The sequence below is a fragment of the Orycteropus afer genome, unplaced genomic scaffold, assembly GCF_000298275.1.
Source record: "Orycteropus afer afer isolate SDZICR_OR568_19922 unplaced genomic scaffold, OryAfe1.0 scaffold00010, whole genome shotgun sequence".
In the NCBI taxonomy this organism is placed as follows: Eukaryota; Metazoa; Chordata; class Mammalia; order Tubulidentata; family Orycteropodidae; genus Orycteropus; species Orycteropus afer.
The window spans coordinates 1,537,127-1,547,333 of NW_006921597.1; positions in this window are offsets into that span (position 1 = coordinate 1,537,127).

A 10,207-nucleotide genomic window follows, 5' to 3' on the forward strand; every position below is an offset into this window, starting at 1 on the left:
AGCTTTTTGTTGCATTGTGGTAAATTGTAGTCAATGTTATGAGACAAAGTGTATGTGAACTGCTGTATGGAAAGTGAATTTGCTCTGTAAATTTTCACCCAAATCACAATTAAAAAAAAAAAAAATCAAATACACTTGGAGAAACATCATCTCCCAACCCCTATACATGGTCATGGGCACACACACCCCTTCCTAGACATACCTGATCATTCAGCCTGTCTACCCATCTATCCATCCGTAGATCAATTGCTTCACTTTTTTTTTTTAACATTCAAATTTTCACTCATTCATTTATTCAACTGGCACTTACTGGGATCCTACTTAGAGTCACAAATTAGGTTAGCCCTTGGAAAGATAAAATCCTTCAATGACAGAGTAATTACTCTTCAGTAATTACCCCCTATCTTGACCCCCTGAAGACTAGATTATCTATCACTCCTCTTATCTGAGAAGTGTTTTGCTCTGTTGGAGGAGCAAGGAGGGGCAAATTCATAACTGGTTTGTTTCATGTAACCATTCTTCTTCAGGCAAAGTTCACATGTCATGCTTCCACATCATCCCCCCCCCAAAAAAAAATTGCTGTCAAGTATATTGACTCATAGCAACCCTATAGGACAGAGTAGAATTTCCCCCATAAAGTTTCCAAGGCTGTAATCTTTACATAAGCAAACTCCCACATCTTTCTCAACTATGAAACAGTCTTGTTCATTCAACAAACTGTGTTGATCATTTGCCAGGTACCAGACATATACCAGGTGCAGGGTTATGAGATTAAATAAGGAACAACTTTATCCTCAGGAGATTCTTATTCTTAATAAGATTCTTATTCTCAAAAATCTCAGGATTTAGAGGAAGAGAAATGCACATACACAGAATTATGATAAAATGAAGTAAATCCTGAAAGAAGTATGAACACAGTATGTATTAGTTTTCTAGAGCCACTCTAACAGACATACCACAAATTGGTGGTTTTAAACAGTTTAGGAGGCTAGAAGTCTGACCTCAAAGTAGTAGCTCTAGGGGTTGGGTGAAAGCCCCTCAACCTTGGGCTTCAGTTCTGCCTCTTGCTCCTGGCCCACCGGAGCTAGAGGCGTCTCAACTCAAGCAGCTGCTGGCTGCTGAGGCTGACAAACCCAAGGTTGACAAATAAAATGGCATAGTCCCAACACAACATAGCAGGCCACTAGTTCAAGTCCAGAGACAGTCCCAAATCAGTAGGAAACATGGCAGGCTGCTGAATGAAGACTCAACAGGGAGTGTGGAGAGGAGAGACAAAAGATAGGATCTGGAACAGGAGCAAAAGGGAGAATAAATATATATAAGGATTTGAAAACACGATCCCTGCCCCTAAGAAGATGATAATCCAAAGTTTCACCCACTGTATTTCACAGAAACTACTTTCACCAAAATCATAAATGACATCAAATGGTCAAACCCAGAAGGCACGTTCCAGAGCCTCCATCTTGCCTGACCTCAGCAGATTTGCATAATTGCCTCCCCGATGCTTCTTGAAGTTCTTTCCTAATATAACTTCTCCGACACAGCCTTGCTACTTCTCTCTCATGTTTCACTTTTTCTCAGCTATTTCTTTGGCCTTCTTGTTAATTATTGGAGACCCCTAGAATTCCACCCCAAGTCTTCTCTTTTCATTCAACATCTTCCTGCGTGATTCTCCATAGTTTTAATTGCCACCTATAAACAGATGGCTCTCAAACCAGTATCTCTGGTCCAGATCTCCTCTTGAACACAATAGATGGCATATAGAAAAAGCATAATAAATGCTTGTTGAAACTAACTGAGCTCTAGCTGGAGTTCTCCAACCACAAGCTTCATTAGGCATCATCAGGATATCCCAGAGTCCTCAGATTCAACATAAATCAAAATGGAACTTTTTGACTTTTTGAAAGTTCTACTTCCTACTTCCTTAGTGATACTGCCTCGGAAAACCAAGGAGGGGTCGCTATGAGCCGGGGGCGACTCGACGGCAAATAACAACAAACAACACTTTCCTATGGGCCTGATCCTCCTTTCTCAAATGACCCCCTTTTTTTTCTTTCAGAAAATAGTGCCTAAGCCAGAAACCTGAGTCATCCTAGACTCCCTCCTCTCCTGCATTCCCACATTGACTTGTAGATTCTGTCTCCAAAATGTTTAAAATGTGTCCCTTCCTCCTTACTCACACTGCCATTGGCCCTCACCACCTCGCTCCTGTTTCACTGGAAAGCCAGTTACTCATTTGAGTTCAGTATTGCCCCAGTCCAAAGTACTGTCAGAATGATTTTCCAAGATAAAGTTCAAAGTCCTTGTCATGGGACAGGACGTTTTCTCTTCTGGCCCCTTGCTCATTTCCTTCTACTCTCCCCCAAACAAATCTTTTTCACGAAAAGAAATCTTTTCTGAGAAGACCTGGTTCTCTAATAGCTCCACAACTTTTTCTCCCCTACCCCATAATTTTTAAAAATTAATTAATTTTTTATTTATTATTATTTTTATTTTTGCAGTGTTCCCTCCCCTCCCCTCCCACCCCTGGTAATCAACAAAGAAAGTTTCCTTTCATATATAAACCTTCCCTTGACTTTTTACAATAATGAACTGATACAATATTTGTCCTTCTGTGATTGACTTATTTCACTCAGCATAGTGTCTTCCAAGTTCATCCCTGTTACGTGGTGTATGATGATAGTTGGAGCTATGAGTCAACTTGGCTGGACCACAATTCTGTGTGGTTTAAGCAGTTGTGATGTGGTTATTCCTACGATGGGATCAGATGTACATATTTGAGCAGCCAATCTGTTGAAAGGGAGTTTCCCTAGGGGTGTGGCCTGCTTCCAGTATATTTATGGACATCCTGGATAAAGAGACACTCTTCTGTGGATCAGGATTCTGTTGTGCTGCCTACAACTGTCCATGAGCAAACAATCCACCATTCGGTCTGGAGATCTTGGATTTATCATTTGTTGCAGTCAACAGCCAGTATACTGTCTGTCAACCTTGAGCTCCTCAGCCCCTGCAGCTGCATGAGTCAGGAAAAGCCTCCAGCTTGACATTTGATCCAAGAACTTTGGACTTGCTAACTTCTATAAGTGTGTGAGCCATTTTCCTAAGATAAATTTCTCTTTCTTTCTATAAATAAGCTTTACTGGTTTTGTTTCTCTAGAGAACCCAGTCTAACACATTGTGTTTTGCAAATTCTACGTTATTCTTTAGTGTCGCATAGTATTCTATTGTATGTACCATAGTTTGGTTATCCATTCTTCTGTTGATGGGCACCTAGGTTGTACCCATCTTTTCACTATTGTAAATAGTGCTGAGATGAACATAAAACAACAACAACAACAACTCACTGCCGTCTAGGTGATTAGACTCATAGTGACCCTCCTTGAGTTTCTAAGGTGGTATCTCTACAGAAGTAGATTGCCCAATCTTCTTTCCTAGGAGTGGCTGGTGAGTTTGAACCGGAAGCCTTCTGGTTAGCAGTCAAATCCCTTAGGCGCTATGTGGGTCTGCATATATCTGTTCTTGTCCTGCCTCTCACTTCTTTAGGATATATACATAGTAATAGGCTTGCTGGATTAAATGGTATTTCTAATTCCAACCTTTCAATGAATCACCATACTGCTTTCCTCAGTGGTTGTATCATTTTACAGTTCCATCAGCAGTGTATGAGAGTCCCAATCTCTCCACAATCTTGCCAGCATTTAATTTCTGACTTGTTGAACTTTGCTACTAGTGCTGGGGCAAGATATTACCTTGTTTTGATTTGCATCTCTCTAATGGCATAGTGGCTAAAGCACTTGACTGCTAACCAGAAGGCTGGAGGTTCAAGCCACTCCTCGGAAGGAAGATGGGGCAATCTACTTCTGCAGTGATACTGCCTCGGAAACCCAAGGAGGAGTTGCTATGATTCGGGTCCGACTCAACAGCACATAACAACAACAAATGGCTAATGATCGTGAATATTTCTTCATGTGTTTGTTGGTTGCCTGAATATTCTCTTTGGTGAAGTGTCTATTCATGTCTTCTGTCCATTTTTAATTGGATTTTTTGTTTTTGAGGTGTTGGAGTTTTCTACAGATTTTAGAGACAAGTCCCTTGTCAGGCATGTCATTGCTTAATATTATTTCCCAATCTGTAGGTTCTCTTTTGACTCTTTTGGAGAAGTTCTTTGTAAGCACATAAAAATTAATTTTGAGAAGGTCCCATTCATCTAGTTTATCTTCTGCTATTTGTGCATTTTGGATTATGCTTGACAGTCCATTTATGCCATAAATTAGAGCCTCAAAATTTGCCCCTATTTTTTCCTTGAGGAACTTTATAGTTTTAGGCTTTACATTTAAGTCTTTGATCCATCTGGAGTTAGTTTTTGTATATGATGTGAGGGCAGATCTTGTTTCATTTTTCTGCAAATGGATATCTAGTTTTGCCAGCACCATTTGTTAAAGAGACCATCTCTTCCCCCATTTAATAGATTTCAGCCCGTTGTCAAAGATGAGCTGACCATAAGTTGTTGGCTCTATTTCTGGGTTCTCAATTCTGTTCCACTTGTCTATGTGTCTGTCATAGTAATGGCTCCACAACTTTGCACATTCCATTCTCTCTATCACTGAGTGCCTGTCCTCCACCATCTCCCTTCTCCATTTACTCACACCACTGCCTATAAAGCTCAATCTAAGAGTTATCTCCTTCACTAGGTTTCGCCCAGCAACCAAATATTTAGACCCTTCCTCCTTTAACCAGTTGTGGCCAAGTCGATTCAAACTCATGGCAATCCCATGTGGTCAGGGAAGAACTGTGCTCCAGAAGGTTTCCAATGGCTGAGTTTTCAGAGGTAGATTGCCAAGGCACCTCTGGGTGGACTTGAACCTGCAACCTTTCAGTTAGCAGTCAGACACATTAACTGTTTGTACCACTCAGGGACTCCCCTCCTTCCTCTAGGCTTCTATTAAGAATTTTTGTCATTTTGTATTCTAGTGTTTATTCATCACAATATGCTCCTTGAAGGTAAAGAATTTATGTCATGATTTTGAGGATCCCTAGCATCTGGCACAGTGGTAGGTACTCAGAGAATGCCTGAGTTTAAAAAAATGAACAAATCAGAATGGTGAGGAAACAGGACACATATATTTAAAAAATAATGGGACAATGTGAGAACTTACACAACGATGCATATGAAGAAATGCACCCTCTCTAGCAATGCTCTCTGCTCTGGGCCTAGACAGAAGCTGGCCTTCAAAGATGCCCTCAAGTCTAATTATTTAACATATTTCTTTTAGAAAGATCTTTAAAGCAGATTTGGTGGTGCTGTGGTTGAAGCATTCGGTTGCTAACCAAAAAGTAGGTGGTTCAAATCCACCAACTGCTCCATGGGACAAAGACAAAGCATTCTGCTTCTGTAAAGATATACAGCCTTGGAAACCCTATGGGGGGCTGCTATGAGTGGGAACTGACTTGAAGGTAATCGGTTTGGTTTTTTGAAGGAAGAGAGTAAGAGGAAGGAGATTGGTAATAATTCTCTGGAATGAACCATCCTATTTGATCTGATCCTTTCCTACATGAGAATAACAGCAAATAATTCCCCTTCAAGTAAACCAAAACCAAACTCACTGCCATCAAGTCAGGTCTGACTCATAGTGACCCCTTCTTGGGTTTCTGAAGCGGTGTCACTACAGAAGTAGATTGACTAATTCCTTCCGAGGAGTGGCTGGTGGGTTTGAACCGCCAGCCTTCTGGTTAGCAGTCAAATGCCTTAGGCACTACGCCACCAGGTGTACAGAAATCATAAACTAATATTCTTGCTTTGTTTAAGATCCAAGCAAAATGACTAAGAAACAGGTTGGTTTTTAACATTTTTCTTCCAATAATCTTTCTGGTTTAGCATTTCCCAGGTATGGGATTTAATGAATAGAAAGGATTTAAGCATTCAGTTCGAATGTAGACCCAATGATATCTTCTGATTTCTCATAATTCTGAAACTTTCTGGTTCTATGAAGTGGAACATTCTAGGTTATGTCAGTCAGTAGGGTATTTGTTAGGAAGAAATTGCTCTGTGAGGTTTTAAAGCCTCTCAAGGCTGTGAACCACATCTCTTGGGAGATGATTTGACCAGTTTTGCCCTAAAGTACTTTAGTCCTATGACAGAATCCTGCTGTCATGACTAGGGTGTCCCTGGGTGGTGTAAATGGCTAACACATGTGGCAGGTAACCAAAAGGTTGCAGATTTGAGTCCACGTCTGGTGGCGTACTTCCTAAGGCACTTGACTGCTAACCAGAAGGCTGGTGGTTCAAACCCACCAGCTACCCCTTGGAAGGAAGATTGGGCAATCTACTTCTGTAGTGATACTGCCTTGGAAACCCAAGGAGGGGTCACTATGAGTCAAATTGACTCTACAACAGTGAGTTTGGTTTGAGTTTAGAGGCACCTTGGATAAAAGGCCAGGCAAACAATTTCCAAAAAATCAGTCACTGAAAACCCTGTGGGGCACAGTTATGCTCTGATTCACGTGGAGTCACCATGATTAGGAGTCAACTTGATTGCAACTGGCGCACAACTAGAACATTCTTGGCTATGAGAGGGTAGTTTCCACATCTCCAAAAAGATGAAGCAATGCCAAAGAGTTAAGTGAGATCATTAGCATACCTTTTTAAATATATATATATATATATATATATATATATATATATATATATATATATATATAAAAGAAAGGAGACATCATGCTTTGTTAGGCAAAGAGTACAGCTTTATGGGGTTTGCTAATGTTTTTGATGTGCATGTGTGTGGCAAACAAGTGTGCATGCAATTTGAAAGTGTGATTATTTGAGCTGAAATGGAACATTGGAAATAGATAGCAAGTAGCTAAGTAAAAAGGCAGTCAGACCTGCTAGATCACTAGCAAGGCCACCCACAGGATAGATAAGGGGATCTTGGTATTAGAAGGAGGGAGACAGTGGTTCCTGTGCATGGGAGGGTCCTAGGACAAGAATGGATTCAGGCTTCATTGTTCAGGAATACTACTTGCTTTCACTTCTCATGGTCTCATTATTTCCTCCCATATATTCTTCTAACAGTTAGGCATCATTCCCCACTGTCAGTCACATGCCAACTTTAAAGCTGTAAAAAATAATGATTTTTATACCATTAATTGTTAAATATATCTGATTTAAAAAAAAAAAAAAGAAATACTTTCTCTTTGCTCTAATTTTACTCAAAAATAAATGAATGGATTCCATTTTATCTTTCCCTCCCTCCTACATTTCCCTTAGGCATATATCATGCATGTGTGAAATGTCAACTCAATTAGAATTCTTTTGGAAAGAAGGTATCTATAATTGTAAAAAGCAGACCAGAATAGAATTTTTTTCCTAAACTTACTGAGGATATTACTACACAGTAGTATCATGTTAAGAAAATTCAAACAAAGAAAACAACTCTCTTCTGAAAAATGTAACTTGATTTCCTAGTACATTCCTGTAGAACCCATGAATTTACCTTTACAAGCAATTATTAGTAAAGCTACTGGAGTTGTTGTAAAATCCACTCGATGGAGGTAGGGGTGTGTGTGGGCGTGTGTGTGTGTGTGCACGCGCATGTGGGAGAAGGAGGGCTGGGAAAGTGTGGCTCTTTTTGGAAAGCAAGGGATGGAAAACTCTGGTAGCATAGTGCCTAAGGCACTTGACTGCTAACCAGAAGGTTGGCGGTTCAACCCTACTAGCTGCTCCTCAGAAGGAAGGTTGGGTTGGGCAATCTATTTCAGTGGTGATATTGCCTTGGAAACCCAAGGAGGGAGGGCTCAACGGTATATAATAGCCACTCCTCAGAAGGAAGGTTGGGCAATTCTTTTATGATGAGCTCTCATCCCACTCCCCACATGGGGTATCTTAAATATAAAGAAGTCTTGACAATTATACCTAAACCTTTAGACAAAAGACCAAAGCTAATAAAGCTTTAGCTTTAGGACCCATCACTTTCACAGGCCCCTTTCAAGCCCTGCACCTAATTTTGTATACATATATATGTATATGTGTGTGTGTGTGTGTGTGCACATATACATACATACATATATACACATGTATACATATATATATATACATACACACACACACATATATATAGCTCTGGTGGCACAGTGGGTAAGGCATTTTCGCTGCTAAACAGAAGGTTGACAGTTTAAATCCACTGGCTGCTCCACAGGAGGAAGGTGAGGCAATCTACTTCTGTAAAGATTTACAGCCTTGGAAACCCAATGGGGGTCACAATGAGTTGGAATCAACTCAATGGAGTGAGTGGTATATATATATATACGTATGTATCTTTTCATTTTAGTAAAATATATATGGGAGCTCTGGTAGCATAGTGCCTAAGGTCACTTGACTGCTAATCTGAAGGCTGGCAGTTCAAACCCACCAACCACTCCTTGGAAGGAAGGTTGGGCAATCTACTTATCCAGTGATACTGCCTCGGAAACCCAAGGAGGGGTCACTATGAGTCGGATCTGACTTGATAGCAGTGAGTTTGGTTTTGGTTTTTTTGAAAAAATATGTATAACAAAATATTGGGCATGTTAACCAGTGACATTAATCTCAATTCAGTGACATTAATTCCATTCACCATGTTGTACAACCATCACCACTTTCAAATAGTTTTCATCCCTCTAAACAGAAATAGGGAGCCCTGGTGACACAGTGGTTAAAGCATTCAGCTGCTAACAGTAAGGTTGATGGTTCGAACCCACCAGCTGCTCCACAGGAGCAGTCAAATGCCTTAGGCACTACGCCACCAGGTGTACAGAAATCATAAACTAATATTCTTGCTTTGTTTAAGATCCAAGCAAAATGACTAAGAAACAGGTTGGTTTTTAACATTTTTCTTCCAATAATCTTTCTGGTTTAGCATTTCCCAGGTATGGGATTTAATGAATAGAAAGGATTTAAGCATTCAGTTCGAATGTAGACCCAATGATATCTTCTGATTTCTCATAATTCTGAAACTTTCTGGTTCTATGAAGTGGAACATTCTAGGTTATGTCAGTCAGTAGGGTATTTGTTAGGAAGAAATTGCTCTGTGAGGTTTTAAAGCCTCTCAAGGCTGTGAACCACATCTCTTGGGAGATGATTTGACCAGTTTTGCCCTAAAGTACTTTAGTCCTATGACAGAATCCTGCTGTCATGACTAGGGTGTCCCTGGGTGGTGTAAATGGCTAACACATGTGGCAGGTAACCAAAAGGTTGCAGATTTGAGTCCACGTCTGGTGGCGTACTTCCTAAGGCACTTGACTGCTAACCAGAAGGCTGGTGGTTCAAACCCACCAGCTACCCCTTGGAAGGAAGATTGGGCAATCTACTTCTGTAGTGATACTGCCTTGGAAACCCAAGGAGGGGTCACTATGAGTCAAATTGACTCTACAACAGTGAGTTTGGTTTGAGTTTAGAGGCACCTTGGATAAAAGGCCAGGCAAACAATTTCCAAAAAATCAGTCACTGAAAACCCTGTGGGGCACAGTTATGCTCTGATTCACGTGGAGTCACCATGATTAGGAGTCAACTTGATTGCAACTGGCGCACAACTAGAACATTCTTGGCTATGAGAGGGTAGTTTCCACATCTCCAAAAAGATGAAGCAATGCCAAAGAGTTAAGTGAGATCATTAGCATACCTTTTTAAATATATATATATATATATATATATATATATATATATATATATATATATATATAAAAGAAAGGAGACATCATGCTTTGTTAGGCAAAGAGTACAGCTTTATGGGGTTTGCTAATGTTTTTGATGTGCATGTGTGTGGCAAACAAGTGTGCATGCAATTTGAAAGTGTGATTATTTGAGCTGAAATGGAACATTGGAAATAGATAGCAAGTAGCTAAGTAAAAAGGCAGTCAGACCTGCTAGATCACTAGCAAGGCCACCCACAGGATAGATAAGGGGATCTTGGTATTAGAAGGAGGGAGACAGTGGTTCCTGTGCATGGGAGGGTCCTAGGACAAGAATGGATTCAGGCTTCATTGTTCAGGAATACTACTTGCTTTCACTTCTCATGGTCTCATTATTTCCTCCCATATATTCTTCTAACAGTTAGGCATCATTCCCCACTGTCAGTCACATGCCAACTTTAAAGCTGTAAAAAATAATGATTTTTATACCATTAATTGTTAAATATATCTGATTTAAAAAAAAAAAAAAGAAATACTTTCTCTTT